The sequence below is a fragment of the Mesoplodon densirostris genome, chromosome 14, assembly GCF_025265405.1.
Source record: "Mesoplodon densirostris isolate mMesDen1 chromosome 14, mMesDen1 primary haplotype, whole genome shotgun sequence".
Classification (NCBI taxonomy): domain Eukaryota; kingdom Metazoa; phylum Chordata; class Mammalia; order Artiodactyla; family Ziphiidae; genus Mesoplodon; species Mesoplodon densirostris.
In genome coordinates, this window is record NC_082674.1 from 903,468 (window position 1) to 921,960 (window position 18,493).

The following is an 18,493-nucleotide window of genomic DNA, read 5'->3' on the forward strand; positions in this document are numbered from 1 at the left end:
TTGCCACAGCCATCCATGCCTCTTTCCCACTAACTGCATTGCCAAAGCTAAGAAGCCCTTTACCATTGGTGAAGAGTTGATGCTGCCTGCTACTAAGGACATTTGTTGTGAACTTTTAGGAGAGGCTGCAGTTCAAAAGGTGGCACATGTTCCTCTTCTGGCAGCACCATAACTAGACAAATTAATGAAATAGCAGAGGATATTCAGGCACAATTGTTAGAGAGGATTAATGAGTCACCATGCTACGTAATCCAGGTTGATGAGTCTACCAATGTTGACAACAAGGCAACGATGCTTGTTCTTGTGTGATATATTTTTCAGGAGGATGTGCATGAGGATATGTTATGTGCACTTTTGTTGCCAACCAACAACGAAGATGCAGAACTATTCAAGTCTTTGAATGATTACATAACAGGAAAACTGAACTGGTCACTTTGTGTCAGTACATGCATGGACAGAGCCACTGCCATGACTGGACGGCTTTCTGGTTCCACTACTCGGGTCAAAGAGGTCGCTTCTGAGTGTGAGTCTGTGCACTGTGTCAGCCATAGAGAATGCTGGCTAGCCGAAAAATGTCACCGAACTTAACAACGTTTTGTAGGATGTGATTAAAATTATCAACCGCGTTAAAGTCCATGCCCTTAACTCACATCTATTCACGCAGCTCTGTGAGGAGATGGACACAGAGCACACACGTCTTCTTTCATACACAGAAGTGGGATGGCTTTCTAAAGGTAGATCACTGAACAGAGTTTTTGGGTTATAAGAGCTGCTCCAGAGATTTCTTTTAGAAGAACAGTTACCACTGGCAGCACATTTCAGTGACACAGAATGGGTCACAAAAAACTTGCTTACTTGTGTGACGTGTTCAACCTGCTCAATGAACTCAATCTGTCACTTCAGGGGAGAACGACAACTGTGTTCAAGTCAGCAGATAATGTGGCTGCATTCAAAGCCAAACTGGAATTATGGGGGTGCCGAGTGAACTTTGGGATTTTTGACATGTTTCAAACATTAGCAGAGATTTTGAACGAGACTGAACCAGGGCCTTCTATCTCCCAGCTGGTGCACGATCACCTATCTCAGCTTTCAAAGAGTTTGAGCATCACTTCCCAACCACAAAAGACCCCCGAACTAGGAAGGAATGGATCTGCCATACATTTGTGAATAAGCCAGGTGAATCGACTTTTTCCGTGCTAGAAGAGGATCAACTGCTTGAGATCACAAATGATGGTGGCCTTAAAAGTATGTCTGAGGCAACTTCAAATCTCCATACGTTCTGGATTACAGTCAAGGAAGAATACCCTGAGATTGCCACAAAAGCACTGAAAAGCCTGCTTCCATTTCCAACATCCTATCTTTGTGAAGCAGGGTTTTCTGCAGTGACAGCGACCAAAGCGAGATTACGGAGTAGACTGAACATAGCAACACACTCTGGGTGTCACTGTCTCCCGTCACCCCCAGATGGGACCATCTAGTTGCAGGAAAACAAGCTCAGGGCTCCCACTGATTCTGCATTATGGAGAGTTGTATAATAATTTCATTATATATTACCATGTAATAATAATAGAAATAAAGTGCACAATAAATGTAATGCGCTTGAATTGTCCCGAAACAATTCCCCCTCCACCCCTGGTCCATGGAAGAACTGTCTTCCATGAAACTGGTCCCTGGTGCCAAAAAGGTTGGGGACCACAGTAATGAGGTACCCACCTTTAGGGGCCCATGCAGCCAGCAGGCACGCTTCGGATCAGTGGGGCCAGTCCTGAGCGTGTCCTTCGGGTGTGTCACTTCCTTGACCTGCAGGTACGCTTCCCGGGCTCCTCCTGATGTGTCCCCTCCTCCCTCCATGCTTCCCCAGCCCCACTGTGATGGGCTAACAGGCTTCCTGGGTGTCTGTCTCCACAGAAGCAATCATGTTCTAGGTCGCTCTCCACCTGGGGCCTCCCCTTCTCAGCATCTGCCACTTAAGTGACTTTCCTAAGTGGTAAACTGGACCCTGAGTGTCCTCGTAGCTCCCCACGGTCTACAGGATAAAGCTCACACTCTCTGGCTTATATTTCTCTCGTTGCATATGTTCTCCTCACACAACTTCTTTATATTCTCCAAGCACGTCATGCATTTGCATGTAAATCTGTCTTCGGAAAACCATCCATTTGCCGAGGATGCCAGCAGTCACCTGGGACAGGCCGCGTCCTCCCTCTCCTTTAGGGTGGGGCCCAGGCTTTACTCTTTGCCAACTGTCCCTCGGCCAGAGTCTCGATTGGGGCCTGGACATGTCCCTTCCCACGTAAGGCAGCCCAGATATTCATTTTTGCCGTTGGCATGATTATCATCGCTTCGTTCTCTGTCCTCAGCCATGAGATTCTTGGGAGGCAGCTGAGATGAAGTTTCACATACTTTTCGCCTCTTCTTTATAGAGTTTGTCTTGTTAAATGGATGAATGGTGCTTCTGGTAATAAGACAAGTGTGTCCAAAGGGAGGGAGAGAACACGCCCAAAGGTAACACACATGGGGGGATGGGGGGCCAGTAGAGAGATGGGGGAGCCTGGGGCAGCAGGGCCTTGTCAGCAAGTAAGGCAGAAGCAGACAGATTCGGGGCACGTCCAAGAGGCCAGGGCACTAACACAAGTCCCTTAGCAAATCTTACAGGCAAAGAAACGAGACACTGAACAATTCGGGCAGAAGAGGCCTTTGATCACACCCACATCTTCAGCCTCACCATTAAGAGTCTTAGCTGTTTTTAGAATTTTATACCATGAACTTGCAGGGCCAGAAATGCACATAATGTATGTTTTCAAATCAAAATAGCTCCTGTACTGTAGGGAGATTCCACCATGGAAGATCGCAGGATTGCAAACTGCGTCCCGGGGGTTCAATCAGGGAGGGACGCAGAGACCTGACACTTCCAGACTTGGGGGGAAAGGGCGGCATGGCCTCAGCACACCGGTCGCTGCCGAGACCCTCGGGAGTCTTCAGGAACTGGCCGGAACCTCAGGGCAGCTCATCTTCCAGGTCGTGCGGCTGCTGAGGCCCCTCGCCCATCCCTCCTGGGAGCCCTTTCCTCTGGATGCTTCTCTTCTGCCTGACGTCTTACAAGGAAGGGAAATGAGGGCGAAACAGATGCACATCTCAATACATTGTTCTTCTAGGTGCCTGTACCAAACAGCATATTTAGTCAGAAACAGATCATGCTGCAACTAAGGAGCATATGTGCCACAACTAAGGAGCCAGTGAGCCACAATTTAGGAGCCTGCCTGCTGCAACTAAGGCCCAGTGCAATGAAAATAAATTTTAAAAATTTAAAAAGAAAGAAAGAAAGAAAGAAAGAAAGAAATGAAGATACACACATTTGGGGGACCTTGAGAATCCTGACACAGGAGGTGTCAGATCCCAAAGAAACTGCATCTGTGAGACTGATTTGTACGAGAACCTGGGACACTGCACAGCTTGTGGGGGGAAGAGTGGAAAACAAGTTATCGGAATATTTGCAAATGGAGACTCGGGGAACAAGGGCTTTGGGCGCTGGGTTAACGAGGAAGAAACCGTCTGCACAGACAGTCCAGGGGCCTGGGGAGGACACGGCACTGCCGGGAAATCAGGGCTGATCCACAGAAACGAGGACAGGTCTCTAGAGAATTAACTAAAGCTCTGAATTTTAAACTCCCAGTTCCTGTGACTATTCCTAAGTCCTTCTTGTAAAAATCACACTGTGAGATGTAAGGGTTTGGGGCAACTTCAGTGACTCTTCATGGGCTTGGGAACAAGAACACGTCTGTAACTTCCAGCCTTATGTGTTCATTCGCACATTAAATTCCTGTTGAAATACAACTGCTCGTATTAAAACAGATAACTGTTACCATAATCTTCCAGGGTTCCTGGGAATCTTGAGCGCCTCCTTTGGAGGTTGAGCCCTTGCTTTTGAACCTGTAAATGCTGCATAACTTAAAGGTAAAAGACCCAAAGTGTAGCTTCACAAACAACTTTCAGGCCAGAAGTACCCAGATACACGGTACAATTATACTCCAGATGTGTCCCTTCCATGAACTGTAACATGTTGGGGAATTAGCCTCTTGAAACAGAAGTAGTCAATTTGATGTGAAACAAAAATCACGAAACCGAAGAAAATTAAAAACTTTTGCCTGGCAACGTCCTTACACATGGCATGAAGTCGGCTGTGGTGCAAGAGGCTGTGAGTGGCATGGGGTCTGTCCAGAAGCGGGGGAATCAGGAAGGACTGATTCTTATCACCGAACAAGGCATGTGCTGCTTTAATCTCACCAAGGTTTCATCTAATTAGAAATTGTAACGGTTTGTTTGTTTGCTTGTTCGTAGTATATTTAATAAACTGCAAAATACTTAATAATGAGTGATTGCTTTGGGCCATAATTCCCCCAGTCTCTGTGAGGTCAGAGGTGAAGGATCCGGACCTTTCGCATCAGGAATTCAGTGTCACAAGGGGAATAATTACCCGACCTCACACGTTCACTGTGTGGTGTCAGCTTACTTCAGGAACAGCCGAGGACCACGTTTGTTTACTTCCTGACGAGGGGCTGCAGGCTGGAACTGCCTCTCTTCTCTCTCAAAGTGCTGAGTTGTGTTTGTTATGTTAGTCTGTGTCCCCACCTCAGCCTCACCCTGCCTGAGGGCGAACTGACCCCTTGAATGTCTTTCCCAGCCAATGCTACGTGGATTCAGCGGATGCCCAACAGGTATTGTTCCCTGGCTTGTCTACAACTATTAGCATAGTCCCAACTAAAATCAGGCCTGCTTTTGAAGATCAATTCCCCCTCGTCCCCTGTGCTAAGGGTCCACGTGTGGAGTTTACCCCTCAACAGCCCCGACCTGGCTGGGACTCAGGTTTCCTTGAACACTTTTCGTGCCAGGAGCTCAACTTGCTCTAATCTTTCCTGCTCTTAACTAAGTTCTATGCTGACCTCAGTGGGAGTTAAGCGTCTACTTTCTTGCAGTATTTATATATTGGTCTTAATGCCATCCCTGGAACTACAAAACATACATCTCATCATCGCTAAGACCAAGAAAGACGTGCACACCCTCCCCCTTCTCTAGTCTGAGGACCTCGGATGGCTCTGCAGGGTCAGGTGTGGTTTGCATCTCTTCCGCTGAGCTGAGCTGCTCTTCACAAAGGAGGGGACTGGATCACTTCCACCTTCTGACTCTAGGAGTGTAAACTTCTAGGAAATAAAGGGCATGACATAATAGTCAGAGTAGGCCAGTCACTGGGACACCCCCATATTTCAGTGGCCTAACAACTGAGGATGAATTCTTTGTTTGCACAACTGTGCCTGCAACCATTCAGGCACCTGAGACCCTTCCCCCCCCCGGAGCTCAGGTCCCACGGGCCTCTGAGGGCAGTGCAGGGGTCCGGCCTGGAGATGTGCACGTCCCTTCCCCTCTGTCGGCCAGCCAGAGTGGGCCTGGTGGCTGCCCTGCATAACGAACGGGGACTCGGGGTCCCCTGGGTGCCCCGGAGGAGGGCCGTGTACACGGCTCAGCTCTCACATGGGTGCTGCCCTCAGCAGAGGGCAGTGATTTGTCTCCTGCTCTTGAGTCCACAGACCCCACCATCCAGGAGAGACAAAGCAGGGGACAGTGCACACCGCCTGTGGCTGTGCAGCCCATCTCCACAGGGACAAAGCCTGGCCCTGCATCCCCCGCGATGGGGGGTGGTGTGAAAGTGGTGCGGACTGAAGTCTGTCTAGCAAGCGAGTTCATTTGCCGTCCACCACCTTGTCACGCCCCTCAAGGAGAAAAGTGTCATGCTTCCAACCTGTTTCCTTTCCGTGAAGAAGTGTCGCTTTCCTCACCTGGCTTCTGATGTCCGTAACAGTGTTCTCTTATCAAGGTAAGACTCGGACCTCACCAAGCCCTTTGCTTTGTTTCCGTTTCTACCCCCTTGCCCCTCAGTGACAGCTTGTTGCCAAGAAACTGAACTTAGGTTTGGAGTAGGCACTGTTGTTTGCAAACTAAACCTTAATACATGGCGCCAACAGTTCCTCAGAAAGTCTCTCCGAAGCAGCTCTTAGCAGGTGAGGAAGGATAATTCAAATCACTGGACAGGTTGACCAGGTTAGAGTGACCAAGCCCCCTGGTGACGTTTGAAGCTCTCCTTCGAGGCATCCTGACAACAGCCATCTGCCTTCTGTTTGAACACGTCAAGGACATCACGTTGCAGGTGTGATAGTTCTGTTAGAAACAGCTTAGATTGCCACGTGGCATATGGTCCTGACATTTCCATTCCTCCATTCCATTTAAACACTCAATTTCAAAGAGAACAAGTACAACCTCCTCTTGCACAAGGAAGGCTTTCACAGGCCTCAGGGGCTGCACCTTCATCCTGCCTGTTGAGGGGACGTTGAGCAGGCCACACTTCCAATCACATGTTGCCATGACAGCAGGACCCTGGATGAAAAAGAAAGGCACAGGGGGTGACACTGAGCTGAGAGTGAGGTCCAGCTGATTCCCTGATGGTACCTGCATCTGAAGGGACCACACTGCAGTGCATAAAGTGGACACACCTGGGCTCTTGAGAGGAGAAATCAGTCACACAGACGGACCCATGTTCCAGATGCCACTCACTGCAGTGAAACATCTTATCTGGTAACAAAACCTTGTGTGGTTAGTGAGGGAACTCAGGGAAATTTTATCCATATATCTGTAACAATCCTGCATCTATTTATACCTATATCCGCATCTACACCTACACCTGTGCCTGCCCCTGTGTCTGTGTATCTAGACCTGTTCTGCGTCTACACCTACCCTTGCATCTGTGTATCTAGACCTATTCTGTGTCTAAACCTACACCCACATCTATCTCATCTGTGACTGTGTCTACCATTTCTGCCTCTGAGTTTTACCTTAAAAGGATCTCCCACACGTGAGAGACTTTCCCTCTTGAACCTATGCCTACACTTTCTAGACTGGTGCCTTCATGTGTAAATTGAAGTGTTGTATCACAGGACTGCTAAAGAAACTGTCAGCGTGAAAATTTTGTTTGAACAATACCCTTTAGTCTGCGATTTCTGGTGGGCTTGCTAGGAAGTTTGGGTAAAGATGATGGTAACCCCAACCCTAGTCCTGGCTGACTGTCTTCAATGATGTTTAAAAACTCTGAGAGGAAAACTCCGTTTCACAAGGAAGAGATTCAGGATACATGTGGCAGGTGGAGGGAGGGTGGCGTGGACCTTTGGGACCCCAGACGGTGGCCTCGTCTGTGTGGATTCACCATCACATGCTCTTAGTGAGAGGAGGACTCAGTGATAGAAAGTAACAGGTATTTTTTGAGCTAAACCATCAAGCCTGAGGCCAGAAAGACAATGTGAAAGGGATGTTTTCCTGATTATATATAAGAACAGGCCACAGTTAGGGCAGACCTCCCTGAGGATTGGCCACCACTGATGACCAGCAGCCTCCGTCTCTGTGCCAGTCGGTCTGGGGATGCTCCCCTGCCCTGTAGCCTCCTCTTTAGTTCCGTGTTTTGTCACCTCCTCTCACCTTGGCTTCTACGGTGCCCCGCCCATCCCAGGCTGTGCCCCCAGGCAACAGGGCACACTCTGCAGTGTCCAGAAGAATCCCTGGAGATTTCCGTGTGCTCTTATCTACCTCTGCTTCCAAGGCTTTTCCTGTGACTGACGCTAACCGTGTCAGTGAAGCATCGTAGTGGGTGGACAGAGAGCCGGGCTGTGTCATCTCATCCTCTTGGCAATAAAGGTCTCCTAACTGTTATCCAAATTTTCATGTGATTTTTAACTCCGTTCAGTAAAGACTATGGAAAGTAACGTGCCTGGTGCTGGTGAGGATGGAAGTAATGAAGCCACAAAGGTGCTCGTGGGCAGGAACCCAGGTGGACAGGCTGGTGGCCAGGTGAACAGCCCAGCAGGGATGGCACACCCAGTGGGGTGGAAAGGAAGCATGGGTCTGCGTGAGCCAGGTTACAGTGAACACCATCGAGTCAGCAAAAAAAAATCCATCAGAATCCATCCATTCTGCAGCAACATGGATGGACCTGGAGACTGTCATACCGAGTGAAGTAAGTCAGACAGAGAAGGACAAATATCGTATGATGTCACTTATATGTGGAATCTAAAAAGGGTACAAATGAATTTATTTATGAAACAGAAATAGAGTCACAGAGGTAGAAAACAAACTTATGGTTACCAGGGAGGAAAGCGGAGGAGGGATAAATTGGGAGATTGGGACTGACAAATACACACCACTATATATAAAATAGATAACTAATAAGGACCTACTGTAGGGCACAAGGAACTCTACTCAATACTCTGTAATGACCTATATGGGGAAAGAATCTTAAAAAGAGTGGATATATCTATATGTATAACTGATTCACTTTGCTGTACACCTGAAACTAACATAATATTGTAAATCAAATATACTCCAATATAAAAGAAAAAGAAAATAACTTGGAAGTAAAGGAACAGGACATCACAATAGAAAAATATTTCAAATCAAACTCTGATGGAAGGGCCCTAAATAGCAGACTGTAAACAGAGGTCTGTGTTGTGAGCGGCCGTGGCGTCAGCCCAAGACAAAACAGCATCAGATGAAGGTACAGGGTAAACAGGAAACTGGAAAGAGGACAGACCCTGGTCCACAGGCTACAGTCACCAGAGAGGCATTGCTTCCCCCAGTTTTTATGTTTAACATTTGAGGTGCAGTCACTCTAACAACCAAATCGTGCTTGTGGAAAAGGGAACATTTTGTTTCATAGTTGATTCCATTTTTGTGTAGCCTGTTCCATGGTTTACCTTATAATATACTGGTGACCTATAGGAGTAATAAGTTCCAGGAAAAAGCAAAACTCTTAGTATTCAGGCCGCTCACTTCTGTTTGGACTGGTGCCCTTTCTGCCTCTTTTCCTCTGTGGAGAGCAGGACACGTCTCATCTGTTTGGTGTCCTTTCTTCTTCCACTCGCTCTAAATACAAATGACTCCCTTCGTTTATTATTCTTTCTAGAAACATTACCTTGAGGCTCCCCCATCAGGGGCGATGGATGCGCAGGTGACAGAGCTCAGCGCAAAGTGACAGACAGACACAAGGGGGGCTTCCTGGGGCCTCTGCCCGCCGAGGGCTGACCCCTCCCAACGCATTACTAAAACCCTGAGAAAACGGAAGGAGAAACAATGCTCGCTGTGTGGGAAAGAGCATGTCAGGTGGGCTGTGTCGGTGTTTAACAGGATTCCTCATTAAGCGAAAAAGCATATTGCATGGGGTTGCCAGTGGATTACACAGGCTTTGACTCATGAAAACAGCAGGCCTCTCTTTCACTCTGAGTCTCCAGACCTGGGACTGGGTGGTGATATCTTCAGGGTGCATGTCCCACTGCACAGCTCTTACCTGGGGGAGGGAGGAGGGGCCCGGGACGGCTGTGACGAGCAGCCAGAGATATTAGGGAAGGGGACAGACCACATGCCTCACGCTCACGGAGCCGAAATAATGCTCCGATTGTTATTTGGGAAAAAAATCCCTCTCTATTAAAGATATTTATATTTAAGTTGGGTTTCCATTCCTGGAAGCTGAAATTATTCCTAAGTAATACAAGAGGATGGAAGTATTAAATAAAAAGTATAAAACCATTTGTAAATCTAAAAATTTGGAACAATTTTTATAAACATGGTAACAGCTGAAATAATCTAATAAGAAAAGTCAATAAATTTGACTAACTGATCATTTTATAGCATATGCATTTTTTCAAAATAAAGCCGTTTTATGGCAGCAGACACTCCCGACGGCTCCAAATCCAGCCCCCTTCCGCGGCTCAGAGCCTCGTGCGGCCCACCTCTGCACACCGTGGTTCCGTTGCCCGGCAACACCGTGGTCAGACCAGCCCGTGCACAGTCACAGCTACAGCCCGGCTGCAGGCCTGACCCGTCACAGCCCCAGGGGGTCAGCTCTCAGGGTGGGCCACCTGCCCAGGCACGTCCTGTCCAAAGTCTTTACTGGGAGTCCTTGGCCGAGGCGTTTCTTGGTCACCTCTGAAGAGACCACCTTGCTGGGGCTGGAAGACCCCTCACCACTCCCACTCAGCCTTCAGTACTGGTCCATTCCTGGCCTCCACTCCGCCTTCCTTCGGCAGTGGGATGATCCCCACACCTGTGCTGTGACACCAAACTCACCTGGTCCCGTTCTGAGAGGGGAGGTGGGCGGGAAGAGCCCTGCTCGCTCCCATCACAGCAAAGGACAAAGCCTGACCCTTACCTCAGCTGAGCGAGAACCTCGGCTTCTGGCAGCTCAGCCCTTGCCTGACGTTAGGGGTTTGCTGGGAGGTTTCACCTTTGTCTTCCTGACAAAGAGGTGGCACTTCTCTGCCTCTGGATATACCTACATCTGAGTGCGTAGCCTGGACGTGATGGGAGGGCAGAATCATGCAGAGATCCCGAAACCTTGATGGCGTGCTTGAGCTACTGGGTGGTGTAGGTACCAACCCTACAGCTACATTACTTTGGGGGTTTTGCCAAATAGCAAACTGATGCCACTTTCAGTAGACTTTTCTTGTACAAACTGCTGAAGACTTTTTAATTTATTTTATTTTTTATTGGATTATAATTGCTTTATAATATTGTGTTAGTTTCTGCTGTACCATGAAGTGAATCAGCTATATGTATACATACATCCCTTGGACCTCCCTCCCACCCCTCCCCCATCCCACCCATCTAGGTCATCACAGAGCACCGAGCTGAGCTCCCTGTGCTATACAGCAGCTTCCCACTAGATGTCTATTTTACACATGGTAGTGTATTTATGTCAAACCTAATCTCCCAATTCATCCCACCCTCCCCTTCCTCCCGACCAACCCGTGTCCACACATCTAATCTTAAATCACCAAAGGACAGTTAGTAAAGAAGAGGAACCAGATAATTCCAGGTCATTCCAGAAAATGATAATTTCTGGAAGCAACAACTAATGACAAACAAGTCTTCTTCCTAATTGTTGAGATGAATTGTGTCACCCAAGGAGATTAGTTGAAGTCCTGACCCCAGGTACCTGTGAATTGACCTTATTGGGAAATAGGGTCTTGGCAGATGTGATCCGCTAAGACAAGGCCATTAGGGTGGGTCCTAATCCAGTGTGACTGGTGTCCTTATAGGAAGAAGAGACAGGGGGAGGAAGCCATTTGACAATGGAGGCAGATGGGATGGAGCAGCTGTTGGCCAAGGATGCCAAGGATGCCAGCAACCACCAGAAGCTGGAAGAGGCAAGAAAGTGTCCTCCCCTAGACCTGCAGAAGGACCCATGATCCCAGACTTCCAGCCTCCAGGACTGTGAGAGAACACGTTTCTGCTGTTTTAAGGCACCGAGTTTGTGGGTCTCTGTTACGGCAGCCCTGTTGGTATTGGGACGGCGGCTGCCGCTGTAACAAATACTGGAAAACGTGGATGTGGCTTTGGGTGAGGCAGCATTACTGGCTGGAAGAACGTTGATTAATAAGTCCAGAATAGCTTGAAGAGATTGTTGATTGAAATATGGACATCAAGTGTCTTCGAGTGAGGTCTCGGCACAGAGGAGGAAGCTTGTGCTGTCTTAGAGCCTCATGTGCCTCCACAATCAGAAGGTGTTGCTGGGGGTCTGGACATAGGGGAGAGCAATCCCATTCCAAGGAGCCAGAGACCCCGGCTGAACTGTGTCCACTGTTCCAGAGTAGAACTTCTAAGTGATGAACCTGGACTTTAGCTGAGATTTCCAGACACAGTGGAGGCTACAGTCTGGTTTCCTCTTGCTGCTCATAGTAAAACACAAGAGGAAAGAGGAAAATAGAGAATGGAACCCTGAACCTGTAAGTGTGGCCTTATTTGGAAATAGCGCCTTTGCGGATGTGATCAAGGTGAAGACAGGCTCACCAGATGGACCCTCAGCCCCCAGCAGGTGTTCCAGAGTCCAGGAAACCAGCACACTGATGGTCAAAGAAACACACAACTAGGTTTCCTGGGATCCTTTAAATCAATTAAATCCGTAGTCTGATTTTTATTATTCTGTAAATGTATGGATCGTTTTGTACATTGGTGGTAAAAACAAAAACTGATGTGAACTCGCTGAAAAACAATTTGGAAGCAACTTTCAAAACTCTTGAAAAATTTATGCCATTTAACTCAGCAATTACACTTTTAGGGGATTTATCTTCAAGAAATAATCATAGCCAAAAATAAAGAATAAAAGTGGAATAATAGAAGGAGCCAGATATAAGATTTCTGACTCCTGGCCTCCAGAACTGGGGAGAATAGATTTCTGCTGTTTGAAGCTATCTAGTTGGTGGTGATTTTTTATGGCAGCCCTAGGAAACTAAAGAAGTCTGACATTTTTCTTCAAAAATATCAGGAAGGAGGGTGTTATAGATGAGACAAGATGAGTTATGAATTAATAACTGGGTGATAGGCTCTAGGGAATGCAATATATACTTTATCATTTTTTCAATACAAGCAAATAAGTACTTTTCTTCTTCTTGCTTCTTCCATTAATATGTACTAGAGATATTTCTCATTCATTTTTTTCACTGCACATTATTTCATTGTATAAAAAGACCATACCTTTTTCTTCAACCAGACCCCTCTTGATGGACGTCTGGGCTGTTTTTCCAGTTTGTCTGTCTATGTGTTTGTTGACTTGCATGACTACTACAAAGCCTCCCTGGAGTAGACCTGCTCTGTCTACACATCAATGCTGACTATGCAAATAACTTCAATACCATTAAACCCACCACATCTCCCCTATTGCTTCTGTATTTTGCATCATAGGTTATAAAACCATCCATCCATGTTTTCTCTTAATGAGATGCCTAAAATTTACTTTAGCTTTAAGGTAACACACACACCCAGAGCCATCCATGGTTTGTGTGTGTGTGTGTGCACTTGTGTGTGTGCATGCATGTACGTGCGTGTGGCTCCACACCACACACTCCATCCTCCTGAATTACATCCTCATTTCTCCTTCTCAGTGACAGAGGCTTGTCCTTCTCCCACTTCCATCCTCCTCTACATCCTCTCCTTCCCCAGGGTTCGTCAGGACCGAGCACTGCTGCTCCGACACCCTCCTCATCCCTCTTCTGATGCCACCCAGGCCCCGTGGCCAGTGGACTGCACGTGTGAGGCCTCCCCCGGGGCTGCCAGTGCTGGTCTTTGTGTGTTTGGCTCCACTGGGGCCGGCTGGCTGCACCCCCCTCCTCTATGCTGTGAATAATCAAGCAAAAATCACTGAAAATGGTTACTTCTTGAATTGTTCTTTTATCTTAAAGCAGCAACTACTGCTTGAAAAAGGATAAAAGTCAATTTTGACGATACTGTTCAAATTCATTAAGGGTTTCATTGCATGACTAAAATTCCCAAACCAAGACTTTATGCCTCCAAATTCACATTGTTCCATCATTTTTTTTTCACCAGTTAAAAATTTAAACACAAAGATTCTGAGTGAGTCGTCTCATGGTCTCAAGTTCTATGTTATTTTTGTGTTTATAATCATGGTTACTGTGTTTACTCTGAGTCTGCCGTTTAAAAGCAGGGGTGTGTCACCCCCAGAGGGAGGGAGCCTTGATGAACCTACTATTGAAATGGGAGGGCTGTGTGTAATGCGTCTGCATGTGGCTATGAGTTCTCAGAATCAAAGCTCGCGTGGAATACAATGTAATGAAAGAATGCACAATAAAGTATGCTAATTGGAAGTTTACATATATTACTAAAACTCAGTAGGAACCTAAGCAATTATTTAGAGCTTAGACTAGCATAAAGCTATTTCGGAGAGGAGTATTTCATGCTTGACATCATTTAACACTCCAGCGCATAGCGATAAGACAAAGCCACTGCTTTTGTTGGTTTGATTATTATTTATTACAAATTATCCACGGAGAGAGGGCAGGCTGCTCACACCCCTGTCACCAGCCCAAAGCCAGTGGGTTACGGATCACATGGTATTACCAGAGTGTGTAAGGTTTTCCTGTGAAAGGGGAACCTGGACCTACAAGTCATTTACTTGTTTCCTTATAATCTATTCCCAGGAGTAGAAACAATGGGTCAAAGGGTACAGATACTTTATGTAAGTTGACAGAACTGCTGAATTGCTTTTCAGAAGTTTGGTGCCACTGTGTACAGTAACCAGCGTGTGTTAACATACCTTCACCAACAGAGTGTGGAAGTTGGTTTTATTAACTTCTTGTGCCTTATTACTTTTAGAATTCTGGTTCATCCCATCCCATGCTATACATAAATTGAGATACTTTTCCCTGAACCTGATAGATTTAGACCAGATTACATTTTTTAGAGAGAAGGCATAAGAAAGCTGTGTAGTAACCCAGGCCACATGGTTAGTTTCTCAATGAGCTTCGATTTCCCAAGCCCTGCCTTAGCTGTCAGTGCACAAACCTGTTTGCATCACTTACAGCCTGTTCTCAGTGACTCATTTTAATAGCAAAGTGCAATTCTATTAATGTGTCTCCTCTGGACATTAATGTGATTCCTGCTCTGCAATTTCCTTCCCATTGTTCTTTCAGACCACTTAATGTTTCATATCGGTAATTAGCAAATTCTTGTTATTTAGTGCTAATTTTAAACATTTCATCTACTTTTGTAAGATCCTTTTTCGGTAAAGTAACCATAATTTCTTCTAAGTGTTCCCTATATTCATCTGTTTATAGTTACAAGGCTGCTCTACACCTGGGGTCACATGGCCCTTCTTCTCCTTGAGATGTACTGACTGGCTTTTCTTCTCCAGTCGGGATTCTGCCCATTGATCCTCTGGCATATTTTACTGAGCACCTACTACGTGCCTGGCACACAGGGGGAGAGGTGGGGCCACACCCAAGATTAAACAGGGAGAGAGGAACTGAAATTTCTTAAGAGCCTGCAGTGTGCCAAGTGTTATTCTCATGATTTCTGTGCATTAGTTTGCATGATACCAGTTTTGTAAATGAGGGAACAGAGGCCTGAAAACCAAGGAAGTTGGTGGGTTTGATGTCTCTCCTTGTACTCACATGAATACAATTCCTCACCCAGCCTTACATTTTGGTTTTGAATAACCACAGCTCCACAACTGTATGTGTGTGTCCCCCTCTCAGTGGTTCTCGGCCGGGAGGCAATTTTGCCAGCAGGGACATTGGGTGAGGTCTGGTCACAGTTCTGGATGTTGTACCTGGGGGACGGGGCTACTGCATCAGTGGGCGAGGCTAGGAATGCAGTGCTCTGGACACCCCTCAGGCAAGAACCCAGCCCACACTGTGAAGGAGGTCAAGATGCGTACATTCCCTGTCATTCTCCAGCCGAACTCCAGAGGGAGATGCTGTTGAAGGCGGGTGTAAGCCTCTCCCATGCTGTCCGTCTGCTGTATTTACTCTATGTTTGTCCTCAATTCTCTCTCTGTGTATATTTCTAGCCAAAAATCAGAGCGTGCTATATGTATAGGTCTATAAGCATTTGCTTTTTCCTACTTCAAATATTACAGACATCTTCATCTGACACCTCAATTTTCAACTCATTCTTCTTGGTTGCTCACTGTGCACGTTCCCTCATATGGATGTACATAAGTTTACTTGGACGTTCCCAGTTGGAGGATAAGAGGCCAGTTTCATTTTTCACACTGTTTCCCACGTGGCTCTATAGGTTCCAATCATGATGTGTGAGGGTGGTGTCCCAGAAGTGGGGCGGCTTGTCAGCATGCACCCCCCCTCTTCCTTGTGAGTGGGGTACATGCCTGAGTCCCCATCACCTTCAAGAGGGGCCCCCTTCCCACATCCCTGCCGTGTTGGGATGGCATCAACTCCAAACTTTGTGATGTAATCTAACAAGGAAAAGGCCCCTTCATGTATTGGCCAGTTAATTCCTTCTTCTGTGAAATGTGTCTTCACACTGTGTCTGTTTATTGGATCTAATGTCTCTCCTTATTGATTGCAGGGACTCTTGTCTAGCTGTGATATGTCTTTTTGCCTGTTGCAGATGATGCAGTTTTCTTCTCTTTGTTTGTCTGCTGGCTGGACATCTCTGTGGCCTGTTCCTTGCATCTGAGAACTTGGCCAGGTTCACCATCATTGTGCTCCCATTCCAAGCACAAGTACAGGCATGGAGGAGGCACTGGTAAATATGAACAAAGCTAATAATTTGCAATGTGGATGTGAGTTTTCAAAATGTTTTTCTTCAAATAGAAAATATGAACAGACTGATCCCCAGTAATGAAAAAGAATTAGTAATAAAAAAACTCCCAAAAACAAAAGTCCAGGACCAGGCAGCTTCACAGGTGAATTCTACCAAACACTTACAGAAGAGTTAACACCCATCTTTCTCAAACTATTCTAACAAATTGCAGAGGAAGGAACACTTCCAAACTTTTTCTATGAGGCCAGCATCACCTTGATACCAAAACCAGAAAAAGATGTCAAAAAAATTACAAGCCAAGGTCACTGATGAACATAGATGCAAAATTCTAAACCAGATATTAGCAAACCAAATCCAACAATACATTCAAAAGATCACACAACATGACTAACTGTGGTTTATCCCAGGCATGCAAGCTTGCTTCAATATCTGCAAAAGAATCAGTGTGATACACCACATCAACAAATTGAAGAATAAAAAAAACATATGATCATCTCAATAGATGCAGAAAAAGGTTTTGACAAAATTCAATATCCATTTACGATAAAAACTCTCCAGACAGTGGGTATAGAGGGAACATACCTCAACACAATAAAAGCCATGTATGATAAGCCCACAGCTAGCATCGTACTCAACAGTGAAATGCTGAAAGCATTTCATCTAAGATCAAGAACAAGACAAGAATGCCCACTCACCACTTTTATTCAACATAGTATTGGAAGTCCTAGCCACAGCAATCAGACAAGAAATAATAGGAATTATAATCAGAAATAAAGAAGTATAATGGTCATGATTTGCAGATGACATGATAATATGCATAGAAAATCCTCAAGATGCCACCAAAAAAGTACTAGAGTCATCAATGAATTTGGTAAAGTTGCAGGATATGAAATTAATATACAGAAATCTGTTGTATTTCTACACACTAACAATAAACTTTTGGAAAGAGAAATTAAGAAACAATCCCATTTACGGTTGGATCAAAAATAATAAAATACCAAGGAATAAATCTAACTAAGGAGGTAAAAGGAGGAAATTGAAGAGGACACAAATATATGGAAAGATATTCTGTGTTCATGGATTGGAAGAATTAATATTGTTAAAATGACCATACTACCCAGAGCAATCTATAGATTCAATGAAATCCCTATTTACATACTAATGACATTTTTCACAGAACTAGAACAAATAATTCTAATATTTATATGGAAACACAAAAGATTCTAAATAGCCAAGACAATCTTGAGAAAGAACAAAACTGGGAGTATAATATGCTCCCTGATTTCAAACTATACTACAGAGCTACAATCATCAAAACAGTATTATATTGGCAAAAAAACAGACACATAGATCAATGGAACAGAAAACAGAGCCCAGAAATGAACCCATATTCATATGGGCTATTAATCTATGACAAAGGAGAACAAAAACACTAATTAGAAAAGATATATACACCCATATTTTCATTAAAGCATCATTTACAATAGCCAAGAAATGGAAGCAACCCAAGTGCCCATCAATAGATGAGTGGACAAAGAAGATGTGGTATATTATAATGGAATATTACTCAGCCATAAAAAAGAATGAATCTTGGCATTTGTGACAACATGGATGGACCTAGAGGGCATTATGCTAAGTGAAATAAGTCACAGCAAAGCAAATGAACAAACATAACAAAACAAAAATGGGGTTATAGACACAGAGAACAAACAGGTGATTGCCAGAGGGGAGGGAGTTTGGGGGAGGAAAGAAATAAGTGAGGGATATTAAGAGGTACAGACTCCTAGATGAAAAATAAATGAGTCATGGGTATGCAATGCACAGTGTGGGGAATACAGTCAATAACCATGTAATATCTTTTTATGGTGATAGATCTAAACTAGGCTTACCTTGGTGGCATTTTGAAATGTATAGAAATATCACTGTATAACAGGAACTAACATAGTATTGTAGGTCAGTTATACTTCAAAAACAAACAGACATACATACAAACAACCTCACAGAAAAAGAGATCAGATTTGTGCTACCAGAAGTGGGGGGGGGGGGGGTAGGGGGAGAAGGGATTGGATGAAGATGGTCAAAAGGTGCAAACTTCCAGTTATAAAATAAATCATTATTAGGGACGGAATGTACAACATGTAAAGATAATTAGCACGGCTGTGTGTTGTATATGAAAGTTGCTAAGAGGGTACATGGTGAGTTCTCATCACACAAAAAGTTTTTTCTATTTAATTTTGTATCTATATGAGATGATGGATGTTCGTTAAACTTACTGTGCTAATCACTTCCTGGCATATATAAGTCAAATCATTCTTCTGTACACCTTAATCTTATACAGTGCTGGAGGTCAATTATATATCAATAAAACTGGAAAAAAATAAAAACA